This window comes from Anas acuta, chromosome 5 (genome assembly GCF_963932015.1).
Source record: "Anas acuta chromosome 5, bAnaAcu1.1, whole genome shotgun sequence".
Lineage (NCBI taxonomy): Eukaryota > Metazoa > Chordata > Aves > Anseriformes > Anatidae > Anas > Anas acuta.
In genome coordinates, this window is record NC_088983.1 from 15,075,290 (window position 1) to 15,102,987 (window position 27,698).

At 38.9% G+C, this 27,698-nt stretch overlaps 1 protein-coding gene across 12 annotated transcripts in view; it reads right to left on the reverse strand.

The window, feature by feature from the left end:
* Positions 1 to 27,698, reverse strand: part of TUNAR (TCL1 upstream neural differentiation-associated RNA) — a 161,384-nt gene that overhangs the window by 60,588 nt on the left and 73,098 nt on the right. For 2 of the 12 annotated variants that reach the window (XR_011096884.1, XM_068682834.1), the window contains exon 3: positions 3,468 to 3,603. The exons of 7 other annotated variants lie outside the window; for them this stretch is intronic. The gene's annotated coding sequence lies outside the window, so the exon portion shown is untranslated. Of the gene's footprint in view, positions 1 to 1,792; positions 3,061 to 3,467; positions 3,604 to 13,788; positions 15,220 to 16,041; positions 16,114 to 27,698 lie in introns of those variants that run through there. 3 more of the 12 variants (XR_011096888.1, XR_011096889.1, XR_011096886.1) reach the window with 3 other exon arrangements.

Below are 27,698 nucleotides of genomic sequence, written 5' to 3' on the forward strand. Positions count from 1 at the left end.
AAAACATTTCCTGAATATCCTTTAACAATTTAATGGCAGCCTGGCAATGGTATCATGACAAATAAATTTAAGTGACATACAGATTGCAGTGGCAGAATACAAAATATAATGAAGCAATGTATTTCTTATGGAGATGTGACGTGAAAAACATTGACCTGTGGTCCCAAGTCATTTTCATAAGACAAAAGCTTTCTTGGTAATAAAAACAAATCAGTCAATGTTCTGAAAGACTAACATAATAAACCATCAGGGAAGCTATTCAGCTGTGTTAACCCCATTTAGTGAAACAGGAGCCATTATTATTCCACCTCTGTACTTAAAGTTTGGTGATAACATTAGCTGCACTATGACAAAGTAGCCTTCTTGATTAATGGGAGATACCTCCAGAAATGGCAGCAGGACTCAGCTTGGAAACACATGCTACCTTGCTGGTCATATTAAACAAAGCCAGCCTGACATTAGGAACACAGGGCCGGGCTTAAGAGACAGGACAGAATATTAATTGCAGAGAAGCTGAGGGTAGTGCAGTGCCCCTGCATGAAATGTTGCCAACTCAGAGACTGCTTATATTAAGACAAGCAACTAGAACATGAAGTGGATGAAAGAGGGGTCAAGAGGTGCAGATATTTTGCACAGGAAAAAAAAAAAAAAAAGAATAAAGGTACCTTCAGTCCATGAATCCCAAACAGCTTCTCAACAGATAGACACAAAGCTGCTTTGCAAAAGAAACAAAAACATGCCTCGTGATTTTCTTTGCAAGGTAAGGAAGTTGTGTTGCTTCTTTTTCTACAGGCACTGAAGGTGGGAAAAGAAATTAAGGGATTTACAAGAAATTTGTCATGTAGGTAGAAAAGGATCACAGGTCTTTATAACAAACTGTGCTTTTTAACTGTAAGCTCAGCCTTCCCCACACACTCAGCAGCCATCATTTCCTGAGGAGCTGAAATGTCGGAATAATTCTTTTCTTTACCAGACTCAGTCTCATTTGCAAGTATCTTTACCCTTCTGGTTTCTAAATGAGACAGTATTTGGAAATATCAAGACACCAGGGAAGAGATCATTGAAGGAATTCTGATCTGAACTGGAAATAACCTGCTGGAACTTTTGCAAGAGAGCCAGGAGACTTCCTTTTAATCATTCCTTTCATTTTCATGATGTGTTTTTTGGACACTTTACATTATTAACAAAACAACTCTGACCTAATCCATACCACAATCAACTCTACTAAATCCAATCAGAATTTTGTCAATTTGCACAGGGTCCAGTCAAATAAGCACACACACACACAAAACAGACAAGCAACAAAAAACAAGCAAAGCTGTCCACTGGGACTTTGTGGGATATACCACAGAAACTGGTAATCCATTTGACTGAGAAGGGAATAAAGGAACACTCACAGCATAATGATAGAGGAAATGAGATAAGTGAAAGGAGCAGATAATATGAGAAGATCTGAGAAAGCTGAGAAGAGCATCACAGATAAAGACATGCAACATTTCTGCATGATTCTGCATGATTAGCAACATATAAAATAGCTATGACTGAAAAGGCCATATAAAGTGAGAGTGTTTGAAAGTTCAGCTCAAATTCAGAGGAGTTGTTCCTGCGGATGCAACATGAACAGCTAATTATGATAGACATAAAATTGAGAGATCCTGCTTGAATTCAGGTCTAGCAGGCACTGCACAAGCAAATTAGTAGACAATTTCATGCCTTATCAGTTTAAAATATGAAATGATATGGGTAGACAATGGAATAAAACTGAGCAAAAGAAAATCAGTCAATGCCACTGTTATGAGATCTACGCATGAAACCAGGTTATAATTCATTCTATCAGGAGTATCAGCAGGTGCTACATCAAAACATATCACAGGAAGAAAATGAAGGACTTCACCTCCATAGAAGCCAAAACATTCAAGTATCCTGGACTGCAGGAGAAAATCCTGTCTCAGCAAAGATAAAAAATTACTATCCATCATTAACTGATAGTAACGTTTAACTGTGACTCCTCCTTAAAATTCTGATAACTTCTCAAGTGGAAATTTGAAACACTGTAGCATTTTTAAATATCATGTCTTAAAGAATAAAATGAAATTTCTAGTGCAAAACTGAATTTACATAATCTAGATAACTGCAGTTTCAATTCCCTGTCAAGAATAATTGCCAGAAAGTGCAACTATGATCACAAAATAAGTTTGCTTTAAGAATTTGTCACTTGTGATAGTTATTATAGCATTTTACGTATTTAGATCTGTTACTACCATTTGGATAGATTTAAGTGATCCTGAGTTTGTATATAGTCATTAATCAACCTTTCATAAAAGATGCATGTTATTCAGATGCTTACAATCAATTAACTTTCAAAGGGACTATGGATTTACAAAAAGAGCCTATAAGCCTTATATTTTAATCCTTAGTTTGTGCAACTGAAATGTAATTTCCACATATACATTGTCTAACTTTTGTAAGAGCCTAGTAGAATGTTCTTTCCTCTTACTGCTACTGATAGAACAGCTCCTTCTGTTACAGACTCAAACACAAAGACCACAGTGAGATGGCAGAGACCTGCACAGGAATGCCTTCCATTCCTCACTCTACATCCTTTGCTCTGTCTTTCATATAAGCTTGGTGCAGAAGCTCTCATTAAGAAAGAATGCAAAGATATTATTGCATTTCTTAGAGACCATTTGATTGGGTTGCTCAAAATTATTGTAGCCGGTATAAGCCCCCCGTGTACTAGCTGCTGTGACTTATTTTGCTGAAGAGACAAAGTGGTGTGAGTCCTTCCTAAAGGTCAGCCTTGCACCCTGCTCCTGAAAAAGCAAGAGCAGAAAGCACAGTTCCCCAGGGGACACTCTTTCCCTGTGCCAAATCTTCATATCCTTGTGGCTTCTCTCTCTCTTCCCAATTGAAAGAGCAGATCCAAACTCCGTCTTTGGTGCAGCAAAATTCAGTTTTGCTTGCAGTGCTGAGAAACTCTGAATTAACTTCATTCAGGAAGATTATACTGTACCTTTCTCCAAAGGGAGCCAAGAAAGTGTGTGATCAGACAGTCTTCCTCTATTTACACAAAACAAAACAAAAATATTAAGTAGATCTCACATTTGGCACTGTCAAAATAACTTAGAAAGGCTGTATAGACAAACTGAATGTAGATTCAAAGTGAACCACTTTGCTGTGGAAGGATTTATTCTCTCTTGATACCAGCTGAATTAATCTTGAATGGAAAGAGGAGCAAATAAAGATCTCATAAAATCAGATAATCAGAAATAAAGTTAGCAAGATAAAGCGAATGAGTGCATGTCTTGCCCACAAAGGCCTCTAGAAAACCTCAGAAGAAAATCACCCAAAGGTGTTATAGCAGTTGACCATATTAAGGAAATACAAGGATTGCAATGTGTTGAAGACTCTCAATTCCCCAACTTCCTAGATGATTTGCAGACAGGGAAGGGGTCAGTGGTGCTTACCTCTTCTAGGAATTAGCTCCTCCTAGAACAAGGGTCACAGGGCCACAGACCCAGCCACCATCATTCTGCAGAGATGACTTCTATTGCTTCTTCTAAAACACCTCTCCAACAACATTCCTCTGTGTCATAACATAACCTTTGGTAAGAATACACAAGAGAATTAAACAAAACTCCCCATAGGTACAGCATAGGCCCTCTGGACTTTTGTAAAGTGCCACAGGAAAGAAGTGGCCATCGTCATAGTTAATAGATGGATCTAACGTATTTTCCAGCTGCAGGAGAGCTCAATCTCTGCACTACTCCATGCACAAAATTCTCCCTAACCAGAACAAGACGAGAGTCTCTTCAGACAATAGCCACATGACTTCTTCAGCCCAGTTTGTTTCATGCCCAAGTCCAAAATGAATTTATTTTGCTCTGGTTGGCAAACACTTTAAAAACAAACAAACAAACAAACAAACAAACAAACAAACAAAAAACTTAGATATTGCACTGAATAATTTGACCTAATAGCAGCCTGACTGACTCCCTTTCCAAAGGTGTTTGTGACATTAATTTCTGTCTCTTAGATGTTTTGACTTGCCTGTACTTTAGAGCAGAATGACTGTTTACAGGATATTATGTATACAAGCAGTTTTGCTCTTTTAAGTCTTAGCTCTGTGAACAGGGCTAGCCCTAGGCAAAGCCTAAGGCAGAAAGTGAAATACATTTTTAAAGGCTGTTTGTTAATTGAGCCCTAAACTGCTTCCCTATTCCTTGCCAGTTTTATCCCAACATAAGAACAAATCAATGTTAAGGCAGTCTGCCAGATGCAGAAGACTCTTACTTCCTTGACAGCTGAGATCTCTCAGCACTATCAGAATTTTGCTCAGCATCTAGTAGGATTCAACCCTAAATTGGCCACAATCTGTATATGAATATTTTAATTACATATTCCTATGAAGAATGAAAGCAACCAGCAAAGCACAAACAACTAACAACTTGTAAACTGTGACAGTAAAGATTTTATAATTTCAGCCTGTTTATTATGTTTGGACATTACTATTTAAGAGCTTGTAGTCAAAGCCATAGCCAGCTAGCTGTCTTCTTTACAAAAGAAAGGTGACAGCTTTATCAAGACATTGCTGCCCTCCTGCACTGAATGCAGAAAATGATGAAAAAATGAAGAGGTTTCTCAAACCACTAGCCTGAAATGCATCCTTTTCATGAAGGCCACTAGACTGAAGTAGGATGATCAGTAGTCTTCATGAAAGAAAACGTCTCCATCTAGCAGTAAGAGGATGTCAGAGAATTTGCTGAGGACCAGCAGGTCTCTGCTGTCAGACCTGCATCAAATGCACTGGAATGCCATGAGAGGCCCAGCTCTTGCATCATTTCCAGGGTGACAGTGCCTAGAGGAGTCAAAAAAAGAAAAGCAAACAAACAAACAAAAACAACCAGCCTCCACTGGGGATGGAACCAGCTCCCAAAAGCAGAAACTCTCCAGGCATTATCTTTTGGCATTTTGTTTCTGCTTTAGGACATAGCAATCCATTGTGTAGATCAAGAGACAGCTTTAAGAGCATCTTCTTACCACTTTGACAGTGGCTTTTGGCAGCTAGTATCTCCTTTGTCACTCCTGTTGCACTCTTGCCCATCGATGTCCATGCTGCTACAGTGCTCCACTGTTGACATTTTACATGTTAAATATATATAGATTATTACATGCCAGGCTTTCAATATACTCCCAAGATTCTTAAGTGCCATTATAGCTTCTAATGCACTTTGATGGCAGAGTTTTTCCAGCTGATTCTATGATTCTTCTGTTATAGAATCATAGAATATCTCAGGTAGGAAGGGACCCACAAGGATCATCAAGTCCAACTCCTGTCTCTGTAGTCATTCAACATACTAGAGTTAGTATTTCACCAGCTCTGTTTCAGCAGTGTCTGACTGTCACCTGAGAACAGCTGCTGCTGTGCTACTCACAATAAGGGTGAGTATATCATGCAGTGAGCATCAAATACAAGAAAGGGCCTAATACCTTCTATTACTTCTGCACTATCACACAGTTGGACTTGAAATTTATTTTCATAGTCATGAAGATGATTTACTTGTATGCAGTTTTAACAGCACCTTTCTGAATCACCAGGAGGCTGGAGTATTAACTCCAAAAATCAGATCAAAGTTCGCAGATGGGAGAGATCTAAAGTCTAGTATCAGCTGTTGGTGCCAGCAATTAAAGACAGAACTGACGGCCTAGTTGTTAATATCACAACACGTCAGACAGCCAGGGGTGGGTTGCCAGCAGACACAAGGCAGCCCAAAAAAGTCAATGTAATGTCAAGAACCAGAAAAGAAAACAGAAAGAGCCAGGAATGAAGTAGTGCAGAGGATCTTTGTTGAACAGGCAAAGCCTAAGGCACAAGAGCAAGGGATAGGTAATTATGGGGAGCCTAGATGGAGATTTGAGCTGCAGTAAAATAGAAAAAGATGGTGAAACCTTTAGGATGAACATGAAAATAGAGTGAGGTGACCCTGGAAGAGCCTTAATACTGCAAGTAAATGGATTCTAAGAAAGAGCTTGATTGAGCAGCAGTCCAAATAGCTGGACTGAGCAGAAAGAATTTAAGCAATCCAAGAGGAAACAGACTAGAAGACATTTTCAGCATTTTCTTCAGAAAACTCACTCTGTATAAATCATTTTTTAAAGCATCATTCATCTTTTTACCAGCCTACCAAACAGCCAGGCAAAGCTGGGGAATAAGCCTGTTTGGTACAGCAAACATCAAGGTGATTTAAGAGGGAGAGAGACAACTGCTTGGCTAGTTTTCCTTGTCTTTATTTTCTACTTTAGGTGTGAACAAGAGGAAAAGTTCTTAGTAATAGAAATAAAAACATTCATACCTTTCATACCCATAATAACCTCATGAAAAAAGGCTAAGCCAGAGGGGAGGTAAAAGCTGCGGTTTCTGTGGAGAGTTTAGCCGTTTGTATATGTAGTATCGTAACAGTCAACTCTGGGCCAAGGAATTAACAAGTGGTAAAAACAAGCAAAAAAAAAGACAAAAAGAAAGTCAGCCTTCAACCCTGCTCTTAAACCAGTTTGGTTTTGAGATGGGTTCTTTGGGAAGCTTTTGTTTTTCTCTATCTTCTTTTTTATATTTCTCCCTCCCCCTCCTTTTTTTTTTTTTTTTTCCCCTCTCTCTTTCTTTTTCAAGGGGTTATGACTGGTAAATAGAGGAGGACTTTCTCAGTGTCATAAGGATCATCATCATCCACCACTGAATTGTGCTTCAATGAAAATAAAGACCATAAAATTAAGATTCCAGTCCAGTGAATTGATCTATTAAATAGCAGCTTCCCATTCCCACCTCACCAAGCCTGTTTCCTCCATTAATATGTTTGGATTGTGTTCAATGTACGTGTTCATCTAATGTTCAGAGACACCCAAGTTTCTGTGCAACTTCCACTGATTCAGTTGTTCTGTGTTCAACAACATCCTAGACAAAAGTCTACTGGCTAGAAACTTCTTTCTGGATGAAGATGTCTTCCTCTCACCCCTTCCTTATTCTGCTTTTCCACACCATTGTGAGATCTCTCAAAAGAGAATAAATCTGACACTGACATGACATTTTCAGTTTAACATTAATATCTTACTCCCCTGCTACTGAAAGCTTCATCAGTTTCCAGAATATTTTCAGAGTCAGGGTAATGAAATTTATTTGTTTATTTATTTTTGTCTTAATGCTCATCTTTAAATCATCTGCAGTCATTCCTCTTACTTTTAAAAGTGACTGGGCTATTGATTAAGAATGTCCTAAGTTATAAAATAAAACAAGGTCAAACTTCATGTCATATTGCAGCTCTGACCTGTTTCATCAGAATGTCACCATATTTCCTAAAAACTTTGATGAACCTAACTAGAGTTAAAGGTTGGGAAAGGAACCAAGTGAGTCTCAAAGACTTAGTAAAGTTTTGTTCTTTCACAGAATAAACTGTTAGGAAATTTGGTTGAGTTTTGCTATAAATTAGATGCTCATTCATGTCACTAATCAAAGTAAATTTCAGAATGTCATAAAATCAGACTTTTATGGTGCATTAGTATCACTAAGGTTTATTATAAGAACTACAGAGAGATATATCACTATAGAGAGGCATAGAAAGATCCAAGAACTTCCAAATCTAACATAAACATGATCAAGTATAAGATGAAGAGAATGATTTGAACACAAGAATGCCTTAATCCAGTGCACTTTTTATTGGCCTAAACTTTGTCCCCATGACTTTGGTAAACCTATGCCTGACAATTTTACTGTTATGAACAATCATAATATCATCATCAGTCTGATTCTTTCTGTCTTTGGATAGTACATTTTCCCTAGCAAGATCTTGAATGTCATGACAATGTTTAGATAGGTCCTCTGTAATGTTTAAGACAAAGACTGTTAAAACATTTAAAAGACATGTGTGTGTAAGAGAGAGATTGAAATTACATATAATAAATAGCAATAGATAGCCCTTACATGAATCCATGGCTGAATTCATTCTAAGGACTCTCTCTTTAAGATGTCGATGTTAATCACCTTGAGCAAATTACCTCCTTTGTGTTTAGTCTAGGGCCATCAGTTATGCAATGTATAATTCACATGGCTGTCAAAATCACCAGCATTAGTAATCAAAAATCATCCAGGGCAGTTATAGATAAGCAGACTTCATCTCTGGATTCAGACGTCCTTGTAGTTATCACTACAAGGTTGAGAGGACTCAGCTTCTCCCTCCTGATTTAGTATAAAGTTGAAAAATAAACAATCAGGAGAAATTTCATTCCTCAGCTTCAACATTGCAAACAAAAACAAAATGAGTGACTTTTTATTGGAATAAACATGGCAAATAGCAGTTTCTCACCAAAGGGATATCTGCAAGTTACCTGTTGTTATCTGTTATATCTCATTAATAATGTACTATATTACATAGAAATTGTTAACAGATTGACAACAGGTGATTATGTAGGTGGTCATTGGAAAGGACCTGAAAATGAAAACTGTGAGATATATATATATATATATGTAGATGTATATTGATCCTCCAAAAGGTCCAGTCCATAAACAGCACATCCTGGGATTTGGTTCACGTTATACTCTTTAGAACTATATCATAAAGATTGGATTGGGCACACAAGTTATTTTGGTTTTAAGGTGTTTTACTATTTATAAAACACAACTATCTACTATATATAACTACCAAATACAAAACTGTTTCAGCTTGAAAAGTTGCTTAGACCTGAAGTAACACAATCTAAAGCTATGTAGTATTAATAGGCATTCCAGACTGAAATCTCTCTACCAGTACATATAACATTTTGATGATAAAGGCAACATATTAATTCAAAATACTATTTGAATTAAAGTTAGATCAAGTCCCCTCTTTGACCCAGCTTTTCAGCAACTAGTTTATTTCCTTTCATTGGGGGGTTTACTTCATAAACCTTATGGGTTTCCAAGAGTTCCAGCATTTCTTAACAAATCATTACAGCTCTCTATTAAGAAAACTGAAAATTAAAACCCTTAGCTACCAGCTAAAATGTTTTAGAGCCAAGTTAACTCGTAATTGCATTTGTAAAAGTCACATCTTACCAATCAGTATCACACTCAATGAACTAAGTTCACTCAGCCCACAAGGAACAACTCCCTGAATCCGGAAAATTCTGAATGCAGACTGAAAGCAGATATGGAGAAGCAGCAAAGAAGGACTGCAAACTACGTGAATACCAGCTCCTCCACCATCATACTAACTATGCTCATTATTTTCAAGAGCAAAAATACTCCAAATACAAGTAACACAACAACAAACTTCAGAGAAGGGAAATACTGCAAACATACAAAAAGCTTCCCAGAAAAGGCACTGTAATTCAATGTGAGATACAATGATCCTTGCTCTCAGCACAAGACTTTCAAGAAAGCAAAACAGAAGATATGTAAGCCTCCAGACTGAGACTTGCAAAAAGTCCAGTAACAAAACACAACTGATTTTCTGATCATAAAAACACAACAGATTACAACTAAGTACAATTCCTGTAATTTTGGAAGGAGAAGTCTGAGATGGAGAAGTAGGAGGAAAGAAGGAGACATGACCATTTCTCACTCTATACTAATTCCTCCACTGACTTTCTATTGTGGGAGACTTTGAAATTTACAATGGAATGTAGAGTTTGAAGGTCACTGATATCTACACATCTCTCTAAAAGTGTACCTTGAGCTAGTTACCTTAAGATTCGTGCAGGAGAGGAATTAATATTTTTAGGCAGGATTCTACATGGGCAGGAAGAAACCAAACAAAATTTGGGCCCCTCGCTACAAGAAGGACATCGAGGTGCTTGAGCGGGTCCAGAGAAGGGCGATGAAGCTGGTGAGGGGCCTGGAGAACAAGCCCTATGAGGAGCGGCTGAAGGAGCTGGGCTTGTTCAGCCTGGAGAAGAGGAGGCTCAGGGGCGACCTTATCGCTCTCTACAGATACCTTAAAGGAGGCTGTAGTGAGGTGGGGGTTGGCCTGTTCTCCCACATGCCTGGTGACAGAACGAGGGGGAATGGGCTTAAGTTGTGCCAGGGGAGTTTTAGGTTAGATGTTAGGAAGAACTTCTTTACTGAAAGGGTTGTTAGGCACTGGAACAGGCTGCCCAGGGAGGTGGTGGAGTCACCATCCCTGGAAGTCTTCAAAAGACATTTAGATGTAGAGCTTAGGGATATGGTTTAGTGGGGACTGTTAGTGTTAGGTCAGAGGTTGGACTCGATGATCTTGAGGTCTCTTCCAACCTAGAAATTCTGTGATTCTGTGAGATTTAATAAGAGCAAGTGCAGAGTCCTGCACCTGGGAAGGAACAACCCGAAGTATCAGTACAGGCTGGGGGACGACCTGCTGGAGAGGAGCTCTGAGGAGAAGGACCTGGGGGTCCTGGTGGACAACAGGTTGACCATGAGCCAGCACTGTGTCCTTGTGGCCAAGAGGGCTAATGGGATCCTGGCGTGCATTAAAAGGAACGTGGCCAGCAGGTCAAGGGAGGTGATCCTGCCCCTCTACTCTGCCCTGCTCAGGCCTCACCTGGAGTACTGTATCCAGTTCTGGGCTCCCAGGTACAAGAAAGACATGGATCTCCTGGAAAGAGTCCAGTGGAGGGCCACAAAGATGATATGGGGCCTGGAGCATCTTCCCTATGAAGAAAGGCAGAGACCTGGGTCTGTTCAGCCTGGAGAAGAAAAGACTGAGAGGGGATCTCCTCAATGTACATAAATATCTGAGGGGTAGGGGACAGAAGGATGTAGCCAACCTCTTCTCAGTGGTTTGTGGGGATAGGACAAGGGGCAATGGCTGCAAGTTAGAGCACAGGAAGTTCCGCACTGACATGCGAAAGAACATCTTCACGGTGAGGGTGACAGAGCATTGGAACAAGCTGCCTAGGGAGGTTGTAGAGTCTCCTTCTCTGGAGATATTCAAGGCCTGTCTGGACAGCCTGCTCTGGCAGGGGGGTTGGACCCGATGATCTTTCGAGGTCCCTTCCAACCCCTACAGTTCTGTGATTCTTCTATTTTGCCCTTCTGTTTTACAGTACAGTAAAACTTCACTCAAAAGAGTCCTGTTCATCTACATTGATCATACAGGGACTATTAATGATTGACTGAGAAGCAGAACTTTACATCATAGATCTCTAAGATTAGATATGCAAAAGGTTACCCCTAAGGTTCACAGAAAAAGTGTGTAGACTTTTCTGGCACAGAGAAAAGGGAAATCTTTGTCAGAAAACACTGTGGGGTATGTCAGGGGAAAAAAAAAAAAAAAAAAAAAGCCACCCTAAATAAAAATAATTTTCTGTCTGATATCCTCAGATCAAGGTGATATCTGGCTAAGGTTGTGCAATGTACCTGTTAGACCTGAAGAACTCAGACGTACTAGGCAAAGCCCAGATGTTTTAGGCACACAGGCATCCCTAAGACATAAGACATTAGGATGCCCTATAAATTAGGATGTATTACAGAACGTCCCTGCACTTACTGTTACTAGTAGGGCATCCCAACTCTGTATTTCATTTTGGATTGCCCTATCTCCCCAGGCAAACCTCTCTGAGTCCCACTCTGCCAGCCATATAATTCACCAGGTATTGTCTGCAACACCCAAGCCCTTTACTGGATATAGCCCAAACCCCATCTGGCATTTGGACTGTCCCTCACTGATTTTTATGAAAATGAGATTCCCACAGACATTTGAAAATTATTTTTATACCACATTATAGATACAGAAATTTCTTGCAGTAGGTAAACAAGCAACATAATACAGTCATATTTTTATTCCCATTGTCTTTATTCCCTCACAACATGCTTAAGTATTCCCTAGAGCATGTTATTAGATACAATATAAAACCATGACTGATTATAATGATGAGTGATGAGAGAAAAGTGTCCTGGCAGGTGTCTAATAGAATGTAATCACTCGACAGGAAGCGTCTGGTACCATTCAGTAACAATATCTCTCAACCTCAGATTTTTTTTTTTTTTTTCAGATTTCAATATCCAGAAGCCATCCATCCCATTTTCTTTCAGTTTATAAAATTTTGCTTCCTTTTACCCACAACTATTGACAAGACTATTATCTAAATGAATATTAGTGCTTTCTTAATTAGCAGACAATTCAGCTGTGAATCGCACACAAAGCCTTGTCTATTTTAATAAATGGTTACATTGCTTTACCAGTGCTGAGCGATTAATTACTCAGAAACTGCATTTCGTTTTTCCATGTGGTATTTTCCTAGCATTTGCACTGTGCTTTAACCCATGGAGTTGTCAAATAGACTGAGAGTTTTATTCCCAACCTAGGTTTCCCATGAAATATCAAAAAAAAAAAAAAAAAAAAAGAAAAGAGGCAGTTAACAGCTTGGAACAGGAATCCTTCTGTGCCCCTGATTTTCTGTCCTCACCAAGAGGACATCTGAAATCTGTCTGCCTCAGTGCAGTTAAGTTACCTGTATACTTCTCTACGAATCTGTTCATCTCAAAATATTTTAAGACTTCTACTTACATGTCATTTTCCCCTGTTTTCCTATGGCTTTTTAGTATGTGTAAACAAGACCTGAGACCTCAGGCCTGATTCTTTACATTTGTTCACAACAGCAAATATAAGGCAGGACTAACTCTTCACAGAAGCTGCCCAGGATACATTTGTCAACTTCAACAGGACTTAACTAATTTATACCAGCTCCAAACTTTGCTTATGGTCTTTTACATTCACTTGGACATGGCTCACAAGATTACAGTAGCTGCAGTGCAGGAAAGTGAACAATTCAGCCCTCTTCCCTCCTCCACCCACATCTTTCATTTGTGTGTAAAACACCTACTCCATTCCAGGAGATACACAGATATGCAACATCAGTAAACTAATGAGGTATAGCCTTGAGGAGAGTCAATTCTACGTGCCTCAAAAGCACCTACATTTGGAAACATAGGGCGGATGTTCAAATGTCGGTCCTGTTTTTGTTAATTAGTAATAAAAGCACATGAAAACCTAACACTGTGTCCACTGTTGTTTATAAACTAAAAAGCTCCATACGGAATGGCAGTAGATAGCCTGGGTGGGTAATCTGCACAGTCTGTTCTGGGCACTAAGGCTTTTAATGGCTTGCTTTTTATCATGCGTCTCAGGAAATATTTTGTCTGATCGATGACTGTTGTATATATACTGCCTGAGCATATTGCAGTCCCATTTCACGTACGGATGTTTTGACTTGCTAACTCAAGTAGAAGAATGCAAGTAAATGATAGGAGTATTTTGCATTTCAATATTAAATGCATTCTGGTTTTAATTAGTAGAAGAACAAGAATTGGTTTACAATAAGGTCCACTAAACCACTTGCAGCACCATCTGCAAAGAATGTCAAGGGCTCTGAGTTAAGCTCATATTAAAAGTGAAGCACTACAACTGATTCTGATCCATGGCTTACCACTCCTCCCTGGACCCTTCAGATATCTCAGGTGTTATCTCCCCTTTTATCACTGTGGCCCATCTTTCTCTTCTGTCTTCATTCACATGGCTGTCCAAAGCTACAAGTTCTGCATTCTGCCTCCAGATATGTTCTGTTCAGCCTAAAGATTGTTCTGAATCCTTCTGTCTTCTCATCCTGGGGAAATTCACCCAAAGTCATGCACTTCTTCAAAAGACTCGCATACAGGTGCTTTGTGTTTCATCCCTAACAGAGCACCAGAGTTTCACCTATAGTGAATAATTTAATATGAATCATACCCATGTAAATGCAAACATCATCCCACTAGTATGGGATATCCTGTGATGGCAAGCCCTATATCTTTATCAGTGCCGCACAACAATTTGCCAGCAAAGCAGTAACAAAGCTTTAAATAGTGCCCTTTTAGTAGGCATTTAAGGGTGTTTGATAAAACTCAGCTTACGTATGAATGTAGAAACATCCCTGAGAGAGTTTTTTATTTTCAGATAACAACTATATTAGTTAGGAGATTTGATGATATCTTTAAAGTCGCATAGCAAGCCCATAGCAGAGCTAGAAATAGAGCGCATAAGTTCAACTTCTAACATTCTGTTTGCTACTTAACTTTCTGTTTTCTTATCTCACCAGGAGGTAACTTGCCTGGAACAGCAGCAGGTTACAACTTCAGTACACAGAACCAGTTTTGCTCCAGCCCATGTTCCCTTTACCCATCAATAAATTGCCAAGATAACTTGCTCAGGAAAAGGATAGGGCTACAACCTTGGCAAGTTTAAAAAAGCTGAGTTCAATCACAGTCAATAGCTAGGGCTGGTCTTCAGCAAAAATAAAAAAAAAAAAAATCCATTTTTCTATGAGTCCCATAAACATATTTTAAATCCTTTGTAGAATGCCTTCATTTATTAGTATGACAAGGACTTTCTGTAGATGAAGTCTCCTTCGCTACACTGCAGCTTTGCTAGTTATCACAGGCATTCTTATCTGACCAACAAAAGGTTGATCAAACATTCTTTTTATTTAATCGGTATTTTCATTCAAAAGTTAAATACAGTCTCAGTGACCATTTATCTTACACATAGATAAATGACTGTTTACTATCAGAACATGCTCTTCTACTAAAAGATTTCCATATTGTATTTTCTGAACTGGCATGTTGGGTTGCTGATAAAATGAATAACCTTACAAATTTAAGGGGGTCTCCAATGAGCCTTACTAAAGCACTCACATTGGCATGCATGAATGATGCTTCAATGCCACATCTTTCACTCAACTGCTAACATGTTGAAATAACTAGTCGCAGTGTTTCATCAAAATGCAAATTACATGACAAAACACAGCTGTGATAAATGACATAAGACAAACAGGAAAGACTGTAACAACACCAAGCTAAGGAATGTTGCCTTGTTCACTTGTAGCTATTATCAGTACCTAAGGAACAGTAGAGAGGTCTATTAGTCCCGCTGTTGGGGTGGGATACCATTTCTCACCCAAAGCTAGAGAAGCACTGTGGGATTAGATTCTTATCTGTAGCTCCTAGGCCTGCATTTAAATAAACATTTTTCTTAATTTGGTCACAAGCATTTAAGCCTCGTTCCATTACTGAAGCAATCGGGTTGTTTCATTCCCATATGCTACTTCAGTCTCGGTTTTGGATGCTATTGTGAAGTTGACCAAGAGAGGGCACCCGGCCCTTTTCTACATAGACCCCCGTTGCGGGTTCCAACCACTGCCCAGATCCAACCAGCCGCGCTTTGCGCCAGGACTTATCACCTGCAAGAGAAAACGAACATGTCCAGTGACCTGAGTGAATCAATCAGCCAGCATGTAACAAATGCCCCAATGCTCTAGAGAAGGGAATCTCTGGACTGGTTTCATGTGTATGCCTCACGAGCTGAGTCCCATACAGAAGCCCTTGTGTGATATGAATGAACCAGTGAATACCCAAGTATTTTCTCCATAAATACCTGTTTTGATTTCAAGGGGAGATGAATCAGAAATAGCCCTGATAATTTTCATGCCTCTGATGTTCCAGGAAGCATGTATGCATGCTGGTGCTGAGGCTGACAGGACAAGTTAATTTGCTTGCCCTTCCTGATATAGGAAGTGGCATTTGGTAAACTGTTGTCATTCCACTGAAATCTAATAACATGGATCACTACAAGACCATTACTGCCTCTGAATGCTACTGGCACTATATGAGTGAATAACGACCATGCCATCTTTGACAAGGGGACATGTAACCCTCAGGGTATTCAGGGAGAGAGCGTGATTTTCAAAGCCCGGTCAAAAGAGGTGTTCAAAATTATAACGCTATTGGCTGAAACACCCTCCCTGTGGATTTTAAAGATTCGTGACAGTGATAAATAAAATCATTCTCTCAGCCAACTCTTTTCAAAATCATTTACAAATACTCTGTCCAAAACTGCGTATCATTACAATATAGAAAAATATTGGTATAAAGACATGTCTACTTTGATGCATATGTACATATTAAAACACAGATATTGCCAGTTCAGAGATGAGATAAAAAATCTACATTAATAACATCTGCTTAATGGCACTTTAAAGATACAATTTCTTAACACAATGTACCTGCCAAAGCATTCAGCAGATTTTACATCATGTCAGGGAATAGCTGGCAATGCCTTCAGCTGCACGGAAAAGCTAGTAATCAATGAGAAGAAATGCAATTCACCATGCTTGATAGGTGAGCTAGTGAGGCAGCAATACTTCTGAGAAAATGCCAAGAGTGATATGTGGGCACCTTCTTTCTCTCTTCAGTCCTGAAGCCAGACCTGGTTTCACAGGCAAACTAACACTATAATTACAGGACATTTCTATTGATCTCAGCACAAATTATCAATCACAGTCCAGCAGATGTCAGGTAAAATTGCTCAATAAATATACATTTCCTCATATTTTGAGCTGCAAAAATTGACATTTAGGCTGTCTTTCATGTCTCAAAAACCTTCTCATCATTTGCAAATAAAAGACATACACAATAAAGATGTCTCCTTCAAAAGATGTATACTGCAAATAGCCACTTGATCCAGTTTTAAATTATGTTATTTTTATAGACTCATAGCAGAGTGATCTAATTGCAACAAATATAGATAAGAACTAGAATAATCACTAATCTGTACAAGTTCAACTGCAGAAGTCATTGATATGGAACCTCAACTATGAGGTTTAGATTTTGCCTGAAGCAATACATGTTGGTAGTCCCACTGAAAACAGAACATACTCTCAGAGGAATGCTATTAGGGGAATGGCAGGCAAAAAGAAAAAAAGTTTGATCTTTAAAGCATCAAGTCTAAAATTTGCATTATGGCTTTCACAGATAACTGACTTCTGCAGCAATCTTCTCTCACCACATTTCCCAGTATCTCTCATTCTTGCTAGCCATGTCTAAACAATTTCTTTTTCCCAGGATCCAAGGCTTGCCCAAGTTACAGTTCCATTCCACCATCAGTACCTGCCCCTGCTTCCTCATATATAAAACCAGCCTCTGCACCATCTGCCCAAACCAAGGACTAATTCTTCTCAGAGAAACAGCCACATCACATCCTGTTAGCACTCCTTTTAGGATATCACTTGGTTCTTCCATCACTCAGACACAGACTTTTCAGGTCAGGAGCTCTATGTAACAAAACTTCACTGTTAACATTGAACAAAGAAATGATAGCAACAAGGGAAGTATCATTTAGATAATTTTTGTATTTCTCTAGTGCTACGATAAAACAGTTCAAATCTGACGACTAAATTGTAATTATAGGAACAGACCTAACTAAATTGCAAAGACCACAGAAGTCCTAATAAAGCCCTGAAGATACAAAGTCCTTCCCCATGACTAAGAAAGAGAAGACAAAAGAGGGTCTGCCAGCAGCAGATTATGAGGACACTACTGTAATGCCCACTAGGTCTGTCCTTAACAAAACCATATCCCATCCCTAATAGAGACCTATCAAGCAAGACATGTCGGTAGTGAAATTTGACTGCTAGACCTCTGCAGCCTGCCAGTACACGATGGTAGCCTTTCACACAAAGTGGGCGCACATAGCAAAAACAAGGGAGGAGGGAGTGAGTGGAGGCATGGACTTGCTGAGGAAAGGCAGAGAGGGCAGGCAGCCTAAGAGCCTAGCAGGCCCTGGCCCAGCACAGCCTGGTAAAACCAGGGGACAGTGGCTTCCTCAACAGGTACAAGCTCAGATAGCACCTTGAGGAGCCCTGGGGACCTCCTGCCCTTCTGGAGTTGTTTCCCATCACAAAGGGATGTCCCTCTGTTGGTCATAAGTACAGCTGCTGAGGTAATGAGAAGGTCCTCAGCTGTTCAAAGAAGTGACCTTGATATCTCTTCTATTCTACTATGGATGCATCTAAACCCCTTTGTTTAAAAATACCTTGGAAATTTGGAAACTCTGTTCAGAGAGGAGAACGAATGGACAGAGTCAACTGACCAGAGACAGGCCTGCATTATAGTAGAAAGACACAGTTCTATTAACCACACTGAAAGTTATTTACGAAGGAAAAGAGTCAGATGCATACTAAATTTCTATAAAGTGATACCTGAAATACACCCAACATCTTTATAAATATGAACATGGAGCAACAGCAAACTAAAGAGCTTCTTCAGAGCTGCCAAGACTATCTTAAATCAGTAAAGGAGAATATCCAAGGAATCAAGCAGTCACAGCCTCAGGACAGGATGGTAGAGGTCTAGGAATATGATGGAAAGAGGTCACAAAGTGAGAGCTGGATGGGCCAGGTAAACATGACTACCTATATTTTGTCTGATTTTGAGGACTAGAAAGAAGAAAGGAAAAAAAAAATAGAAATTCAGGGTATCTGCATCAGCAGAACAGATTACTTCAGTGGAAACAATACAGGAGAAAAGTTATTAATAGGAAATTCTGGTTTGGACCACTGTTTCTGGCCTTGCAAATGTCTTCCCCAAAAGCAGCTGCTTCCATTCATCACCTGCATGGAAAACAGCATGGGCAACTCTGCTCTTTTGACCTCCACTGCAGCTGAATGCCTAAAGAAAGAGGTTTGATTACCTTTCAAAATTCTCATACATAGCCAAGCAGCTGTGCACAAAACACAGAGGATGGGGATCTATCTAATGAGTCAATTTGAGCTGAGAGTTATTGAGGGATTCTTAGATTTACTGCAACTGCTCTCTACAGACAGCAGAATAGCATCCTCAAGGGATATCTATTGAGTTCTTTTCCCAGAGGATTTCACCTTAAAAGAGGTGCTGTTACATAGTCTATATCTGAAATGATAAAGCCCACCAATATTCTATGAAGTTTAATTTGAAGAGTATAAGCGAAAAGAGCAGTTTCACATTTGATTTGAAAAGCATTCCCCTGCAGTGTTTACAACACATCTGAGCACAGCACTGGAACATTTTATTCAGGGGCTAAACTGAAGTAGCTGATTTCTTGCTCAGGGAAAAAAAAAAAAAAAAAAAAAAAAAAAAAAAAGTAATATTAGAAGTCCTTTTGATCTGAGTCATAGATGAAGTACTTCAGATAACAAAGATGGAAGATGTGAAGTGTGTGTATGCCCTGATCCCTTATCATGCCCAGTCTTGGCTGCTGGCTGTTTTGTGACAGCCTTAGGCAGCACGTAGGTGGTGCACGAAGCTTTCCCATAGTGGGAATGGCCACATCCACTGCAAGTCAGAGGCTGTACAGGCAGAAAAAGATAAAAACCTTGGTGCCATAGCTCTGAAATTCCAAGTCTCTCTTTCACTCAGCAGACACTGGGAAGTAACAAGAGAAGTGTATGTCTCATGGTTTTAGTCTCATTGTGTCCCTTTTGTAGGGTCTGAAAAAAGCAAGGAGTTGATCTATAAGCGGACTACCTAAATTCCAAGGTGTAACTATTCTTTCATTTTTCTGTTATTATTATTTATTTTAATCTGGACAGTTACTTCAACTTCAAGGCAAGACAAAGTTCTCATGGATATTAAATTTTATATCTTTGCCAAGCAAGCTGTAGTTGCTGTTTTGCATATTATCTTTTAATAATTTTTAGAAGCACTGCAAAGAAATGAATCACACATGGAAGAAAGAAATTTGTCAGAAAGGGGTGAAAAGGTGTTTATGCACAGTGGTGCTGCTTATTGGGTTTTTTATTTTCATTAAACTGTGCGTCCATTGGTTTTGGCTGGGATAAAGTTAATTTTCTTCATAGATGTTCACACAATGCATTGTTTTGGACTTTTGATGAAAATAGTGATGATAACACCCCCATGTTTTTAGTTGTTGCAGAGCAGTACTTACAAAGTGCCAAGGACTTTTCTGCTTCTTATGCTGCCCTACCAGCAAGGAGCCTGGGGGTGCACAAGAAGTTGGGAGGGGACACAGCCAGGACAGGTGTCCTAAACTGACCACAGAGATGATCACACCATAACATGTGGCATCATGCTCAGGAACAAAATTTGGGGTAAAGAAGGAGGAAGGGGGTGGCATTTGGAGTGATAGTGTCTGTCTTCCCAAGAAACCATTACATGTGATGAGCCCTACTTTCCTGGGAGTGGTTGAACACCTCAGCTCTTTGAATTGCAGTAGAATTTGTTAAATGTGATTCTAAGGAAAACAAACAAAACAGAAAGAAAAGAAACAAAAACAAAACAGAAAAACAAAAAACAAAAAACACTACTAATAAGTTTAAAATACGATGGATGTACCAGTTCTCAATTCAAGGCTTTAGCTGCGGCTGTGAAATCTAAAATTCTACCAAGGAGACATTGCGGTATCAGTATCAGCTACACACAATGGAAGCCTTATAACCCTATTGGTACATTGAAGTATGATGAAAGCTGTTCATATTTAAAAAAACTTTTTACATAGTAACTGCTATACATTGCTAGCAACACTTATAAAATACTGTTTTATAGCTGATTTTATACTGATTCCTATATTGCTTAATTAAGATTTTACTCAGGAGCAGATGGCTGTCTTCATTAAATCATGATATATTCTACACAAATGGAAGCAGCAAAGCAGCTTTTTTTTTTGGGGGGGGGGGGGGGGAATACACTGTAATTTGTTTCAAACACACAAGAAATCACTCTGAAGGGAATCTAGACTATAATCATTCAGTTTGTTTTCATTAGAGATTATTTACAATAAACTTTGAAAGTTTTTGGTTTTTAGCAAACATAAATCTAATCTAGTTAACTTTTGTAAAAAAAAAAAAAAAAAAAAAAAAAACAAAAAACAAGAGGAGATCTCTATTATTGAACCTAGTACTACATCAATATTCATGGAAGTACTTCCAGATACACATAAATAACAGTCCTCCTATGCTAAACGTTGTATACAGACAGACAGAGCTAAAAGAAGCCAACATGCAAAAATCTTCAAAAATACAAAATAAAACAAGAATAGGACAAGAAAAGTATTTTTTGTTGTAGTTATTGCTTTTTCTTCTCCCATTTCATAATGGCAAACAGAATTTTGGAAGATAAAGAATATTTTCCAGGTCCCAAAGACTCTCTTTGGCAGATAGAAGAATGAACCTGCCTCTCAAATGACGTTGTCTTTTCCTCTTGCAACTTCACTGAAATAAGCTAGTAGCACAATTGGCAAGTGTCACATACACAGATATATTTTGTAATAATTTCCAGGGCATTTAAGAAAAAGAAAGCCCTTTCTTAAATATTTGGATACAGTCTTCTCATCACTGCAGAAGAGAGCAGAGTTGAAACTTTCAGATAATATTCTTATTGCTTCATTTACCGTGCATTGATATGCAGACATCAAAGAGACTGAGCATACAGGCAGCAGTCAAAAGCTCCTTCTCTCTTGTGCAGAAAGATTTCTGAGGTAGAAGCTCAGAAAACTGTTTTATGAGTCTGAAATTTCAGGTGCACCTCAAAATCTCTGGAAGTACAAAGGGAGAGAAGGGCTTAGATGCAAAAGTTACAAAAATATGCTGTTGAAATATGGTTTGGTAACAAACAGCACAGAATTGCTTGTCTTTCTGGGCTCCTTGCTCCACATTTTCTGTTTCCCTCAAATCCACACCTTAGTCTTTCCGCATTCTAATTCATATCTTGGAATCCTATTCCCTCTGTCTTTTTTTTTTTTTAACCGTCTTTGAGTTCAGATAAATTCTTCTGTACACATTTTCATATTAAGCTATACATTACAGATATACATTACATACAGATATACATTACATACATTACAGCTATACATTACAGAATATACATTCAATAAACATCTAAGCTGGAATTGTGCACGTATGTGTCTGCTTGCTAAGCTTAATCATTAGAGTCACAGAATTAATGATTACTCTGTACAACCCTTATTAGGAGAGGACTAGATAGTCGTATCCCCTTCTAACAATGACAAATTCCCATATTAGATTTGAAAACAAGATAATTAAACTTAATTTATGTAATATAATATATACTTATATAATTATATATAATTTATATATACAAGAGCACATCAGATAATTATTTACTGGTGATTTAGTGCAAATACAGAGACAAGAAAGTCTCTGAAACTTGGAGACACATATCAAGGTATATTTATCCATAAAATAAATAAATTTAAAAAATAAATAAATACCCCAAACCCCACTGCCTTAGTGTGCTAGCATTTTCAATTCAAATTCAGTTTAGAAAGTGTTTCAGCTTCTGTGCTTGTTGGCAAATTGCCTAGATATTTTGCCTAAGCAAAAGCTAGATATTCAGTGACTGACTTCTAAGTCAACATTCAGAGAAGGTCTTTGAAAAGGAACAGAATTCCTTTTGGAAGCCAGTTTGATCTGGAAAAAAGTTGTAGGACAAGAGAACCATTAATCCAATATACAGGGAACCAGTTACTTGGAAAGAAAAAGTATAGTTCCCAAAACACTGGACAAACAAGCTAGGCTCAGTGAGCTGCTTTCATCACTTTGTCACCAATTCTACCAATATTTATGTTTTTATGTTTCCCTCTCTCTGGTAATCCAAGGAATTTATTCACAGATTTCTGTACCCCACATGTCTCTGAACCATCCCTTGGATGGAAGGGAACAGCACAGACAGTCCACAGCACTTCACTTTGAGGTGAATAGGAATGACAGTAAGAGGGAGGCCAGAAGAGTTTAACTGAGAAACACTCCTGGGAAAATGAGGTATGCTGAGTACTCAAACAAGCAAGCCTGCTCTTACACACTTCTGTTTGCCTGCATTATGCCTCATTTATACCACATACATCTACTCAGCAGGTAAGAAAATTATGCTTTCCCCCATCGCTGTCAAAATGGAAGAATAGCCTTTCCCTAGCTTTATTTCAGAACAGTTCTTAAAGGAGAGGTATTACCTCAGGGAAGGTAGCAAGTTCAGGAAATTTCTGCTCCCCAGAAGATAGTTTCATACACTTACAAACAACTTAGAGGCAGAGAGCTGTGCTTTGCAGCTGTAACCATAGAAACAGATACCAGCACCTGCATTAATAGGGAACTGGAATCCCACCCTGCATAAATTCCTTCTTCCAAAAAATGTTTACCTACTGAGGCCATGCAATTAAATAAACATTATTTCATCCTCTCAACAATGTGGAGCAGATTCTTACTGCCAGGGAAAAAAATAGAGCCTCATGGGCTTGTGGCTTCCAGAGTCTGACCAGCTCAATGGAGAAACCACCTCCCAGACCTCTACTGCCTCTTTCACTCTTCCATTTTGTCTTCCTTTGTCCTTCTCTTCTTGAATTCGTTCTCTTTCCCTTCATCTTTTTCAGACGTGGCCTTCACATTCTCCTGCACTTCCCCTGCTTCTCTGCAAGTAATGCTGAGAAATAACCAACCTTTGAGGTCAAAACTTATTGTGGAGAGGTGTCTTTTAAGGTGGCTGCCCTACAAAACATGGACACCAACTTTATTCCATATCATCTGCACTACCCTCTGTCAGAAAGCAAAGGATGATATAGCGGGCCACAGCCTAGAGTGTGTCTCCACCACTCCCGGTTTTTCCTTTCCCTTTTTCTGGCTGAGGCACCAGAGTGCTAGCTTTCATGTGTAATTAAAGCAAATGACTTCATTAATGAACGATATGTGTTGTGTGCTACCTGTAGCATCATTTTGCTCAGGAAAAAAAAAAAAAGAGGTTATTTTATATTACTCTTTTTAACAGGGTATGTGTGTGAAACCAAATAAGCCCAAACAATTTCTTACAGAGATAGACTTTCTTGTATTTCACAGTAATAAAAACGTAAACGCATTCCTGAATATATCTGGCAAACACAGCTAGAGCAATAGTAAAACTGACATGTTGAAGTAGTGGTGATATCCTAAATTTGACATCTTTGTCTTCCTAATGCATCAGGACACTAGAACCAATCATTCATAAAGTCTCCTTTGAGATTTATGGAGTTGAGGATGAAGTGACAGTCCACGGCTGCTGTTTTACATCTACTAGAATGCAAAACCAAAAGTGAGCAGTGCAAGGAATGTACTAGGCAAATCCTATTGTGCTCTTAAAAGAACAAAAGCTGAAGATAATTTAAAATATCATTCATACAACTCTATTTCCAGGCAAACAAAACATTCACAAAACATTCCTTTTTTGAGTTGATTTCTTGTGTAACTTAAATAATCTCCAGATATTTGTGTATAAATAATTAACTGATGTAACCCCTTGTATTTTACATATCACTTCATTCTTACTGCTGGAAACAGACACAGAGGGATGGAGGGAAAGGCTGATAAGTTTTCTACTGTCTCAAAGAAAATAGCTTCACTACTCATTCCCAGGTGTCTGCCTGATCACCATGCTTTATTCCATTAATTTAGTCAAGGATTAGGAGTGGGAACCAACTAAGTCCCTCCAAGATGAAACCCAAGTGTGAGTTTGGGACTGTTTCACTCCAGAGATGTTTTCCTCCAGGCAGGGTGAACAGGACAGTGCTCAGCTGGGGTTTCTCTACCCTAAAGGGTCCTTTGGACATCTTCCACATTTGAATCTCCAGGCACTTTCATGCTACTTGCAAGGGCAGGCAATACACACACTTCAGGCTTCAGCGTGCCTTTGGCAGGCTGCGAAAGTGCTTAGGGTATTTCTGGAACTCTTAATAACATTAAAAAAGAAAAAAAGTTTCCATCTTCCTTTTTTCCTGTCTCCCCCCACAAAGGGCACTTTTGAACAAGAGGATTATTTGACAGGTTGTCAAATACAGCACTACACACATGAAAAGATGTTTTTTAAGTGGGGGTGGGGAGCATGCATTGCTGGAAATAGCAAGGGATAGAGACTGCATTCATTATGCTTGTACTGTGAGCAGCCCAATGGGGATGATGTGCAGAAGCAAAGAAGGGGGAAAAAAAAAAAAAGAAAAAAAAAAAGAGAGAGAGAGAGAGAACTTTGCCTTTGCATTCAATGCACTGAAAGCTGGAAGCAAAATTATCCCACTCGCCTTCAAAAGAAGACCAGAAGAAGATCACCAAATCCCATCCAAGACTGACACTATTCTGGTCTTTGGACACGTACTGGTCTAACTCATACTAAGCAAACCAGAGTAGTAAGGAGTGACCCCAGTGGAATAACAAGATCACTACAGTAGCAAGAATTGTGGACCTTTTATTACTGTATTTATTAAGTTGGCTATCTGTGTTCTCTGCAAGTTAATGATGTAAATGCAGTCAATCATTTTGCAGTTCAGTGCAACACTGGGACCATCCCAATTGGAAGGGCCTCATTTAAAATATGCTGGCTAAGATCTTGAAGCCCTTGGTTGCATTGGGAATGCACAATTTCAAATTAGCTCCAAAAATGTTGTACAAGAAAGCCAGAGTCATCATGTTTATTACTTTACTTTGCTGAGGCTTTGAGTAACTTTGTGCTTGCTGCTGCATTTCAAAGCATACCTTATGGTTTTAAGTCCTGTTTCCTGAACCACGAATGTAGACTCTCAAACATTTTCCACATTGCCAGCAAGTTCAAGGATCTGAGAACTAAGGGATATTTATTTCCTTGGGAAACACCAAGCTTTGTTTGAGGCATTTACAGAAAGAAGCTAAGACCTGACTTCCTACTGAACATTTGCAAAGGCTGCTGATGATTTTGTTTCCTATTTCTGAAGCAGCTTTCAAAAGGTAGCACTTGAAAGTAATATATTTTCCTGGAGATGTCAATAAAAATTCATAGCAGCAGCAATAACAAAAGAAACAATATGTGACAAAACATGTTACTGCTAGAGCTGTCTTCATTTCCTGCATCACAAACAAAACTTTTTAAGGCAAAAATAAGTACAAGTTTTGTTTGTTTGGAAAGAAAGTGCTGCCTTTGCTGATCAAGGTTGCACTCAGGGTCAGGGGTGATATACTCTACTGTTTGCAATTACAGACAGCGATCACAAGTAATCACTTTACCACTTCCTAACAGCTACTTAATGTATCAGCAAATCTTGGTTACCGCCCTTCTGAATACATCTTATTCACCCCATCTACAAATCAAATCTATTGTGATGACTTAATGGCTTGCCACTTGTCAGTCGAGCTGGCACCTGACTATGCATGTAATCTTATGTGCACACTAACTGTGAATCAAAGTGCATCAGCTTAACCCACCACTTCTTTTGTGACCGCATCAGGCCAGGAAGAAGACATTAGTAGGTTGTGTAGCTCTACTGGTGTGGGATAATTCCTTAACATTCTATGGGAACAGCAAGTAGCTTTGGTAAGTGTTGTTCTGTACTCTTAACCTCTAGAAAGGCACTGATTCATTTCACATGGGATATTATATGTAATACTTGAGCTATGTTTCAGCTCAACTTCTGCAACTGAAAATAGTTGCATGAGAAGCACTACAACAACCCACTCAAAATCCATGGATCAGACTCAGAATAAACCAGAACATTGCCTAAAAGTTTTGAGGTTTCTTATTTGCCTTCTATTTTTTGTTTGCTTAGCTGGTTTTGTTTTGTTTGAGAAAAAGAAATCATACTCTTTTAATACTTCTCTTCCCTGACTACATACTACATTCTTACTCTTTAACATATGGACACTGAGACCTTTAATTTCTCATTCAAGAACTGGGATTTTCCAAAAGCTATTTGTTATCGAGAGGCTTTAGACAAAAGTATAGAAGCTATAAATTCTGCAAAAAAAGGTAACATTTTAGTAGCATGTACTTCAAAGTTGTATGAAAACAGGTATTAGAAAGAGCGTCTCTTTAGTACAATAGCAGGGGACTGAAATCCACAGCTAAGCATGACATTTTTCTACTTGGATTTAAGGAACTAGGAAAACAATAGCATGGCTGATATAAAAACATCCGGGTTCTTACTCACAGAAAACTTGTGAAAACATCTTCGGTGAACACTGTCAATTTGTATTTCCACAGAAGACAGCAAAGCAGTGCTAAAATGCAATTAACCAAAGGGAAGGAGCCAGGCTCTGACTCTGAGCCACAGCCTGAATTTACATCTATGGACATCTACAAAGCCCAGCTTTAGCTTCACTGCTCCAGGCAAGGGGAAATTTAGGCTCCTAGCAGGATATAATTTAATAGCTCTTTTCAGGCACTCAGAAATTCTTTTCTGTCAGATAGGATTGTCTGAAATTATGCTTGCAAGACAATTGATGATAATCAGCTCCTGATTGGCATGGTGAGATAACCCTGTTAAAAATGGCCACCTGTTTGACATTGTTACCTTAATGGTTGTGACTGGTTGTAAGCCAGCGTAATTGATGCCATGCCACTTTAATAGTTACTGTTATTAGAATAAGCAGTGTAATTGATGCAATATTAATAACATTCATAATGAAGAAGAATTAAAGTAATGTGCACTGTAAGTTAGAGTAATTGTACATTCTAATTAAAACTTTAAGGAGTTTGGAAATAAATAACACTGGGATGTAACACTGATGTTTGCCTTTGAAATGCACATCAAGTTCCTACATATGAAAAAATAGATGTTTTTGGCGGATGTTGCATCTCTGAAGAAGTGTGAAATAGAAATGTGCTTTTCAGGGTTTTGCAGAGGAGCTAAGTGGTAGATGCACTATAGCTCAGCACTGCAAGATCGAAGTGTTGCAATGATTATGGGTCTGTCTCCATTTGAGCTGTAAAGACGTCCTTGTTCCGTCTGTACTCTGACCAACCCAAACCAGTGTGACTGCGGTGAGTATGCTTTATCCAATGTACCTCACTAATGCAGCCACAGCGTGTTGTCTCCAGACTTGATCCCTGTAAGTTCACAACTGCCTGCGCTTTGCTATAGTCTCAAACACATTCATGTGCTTCA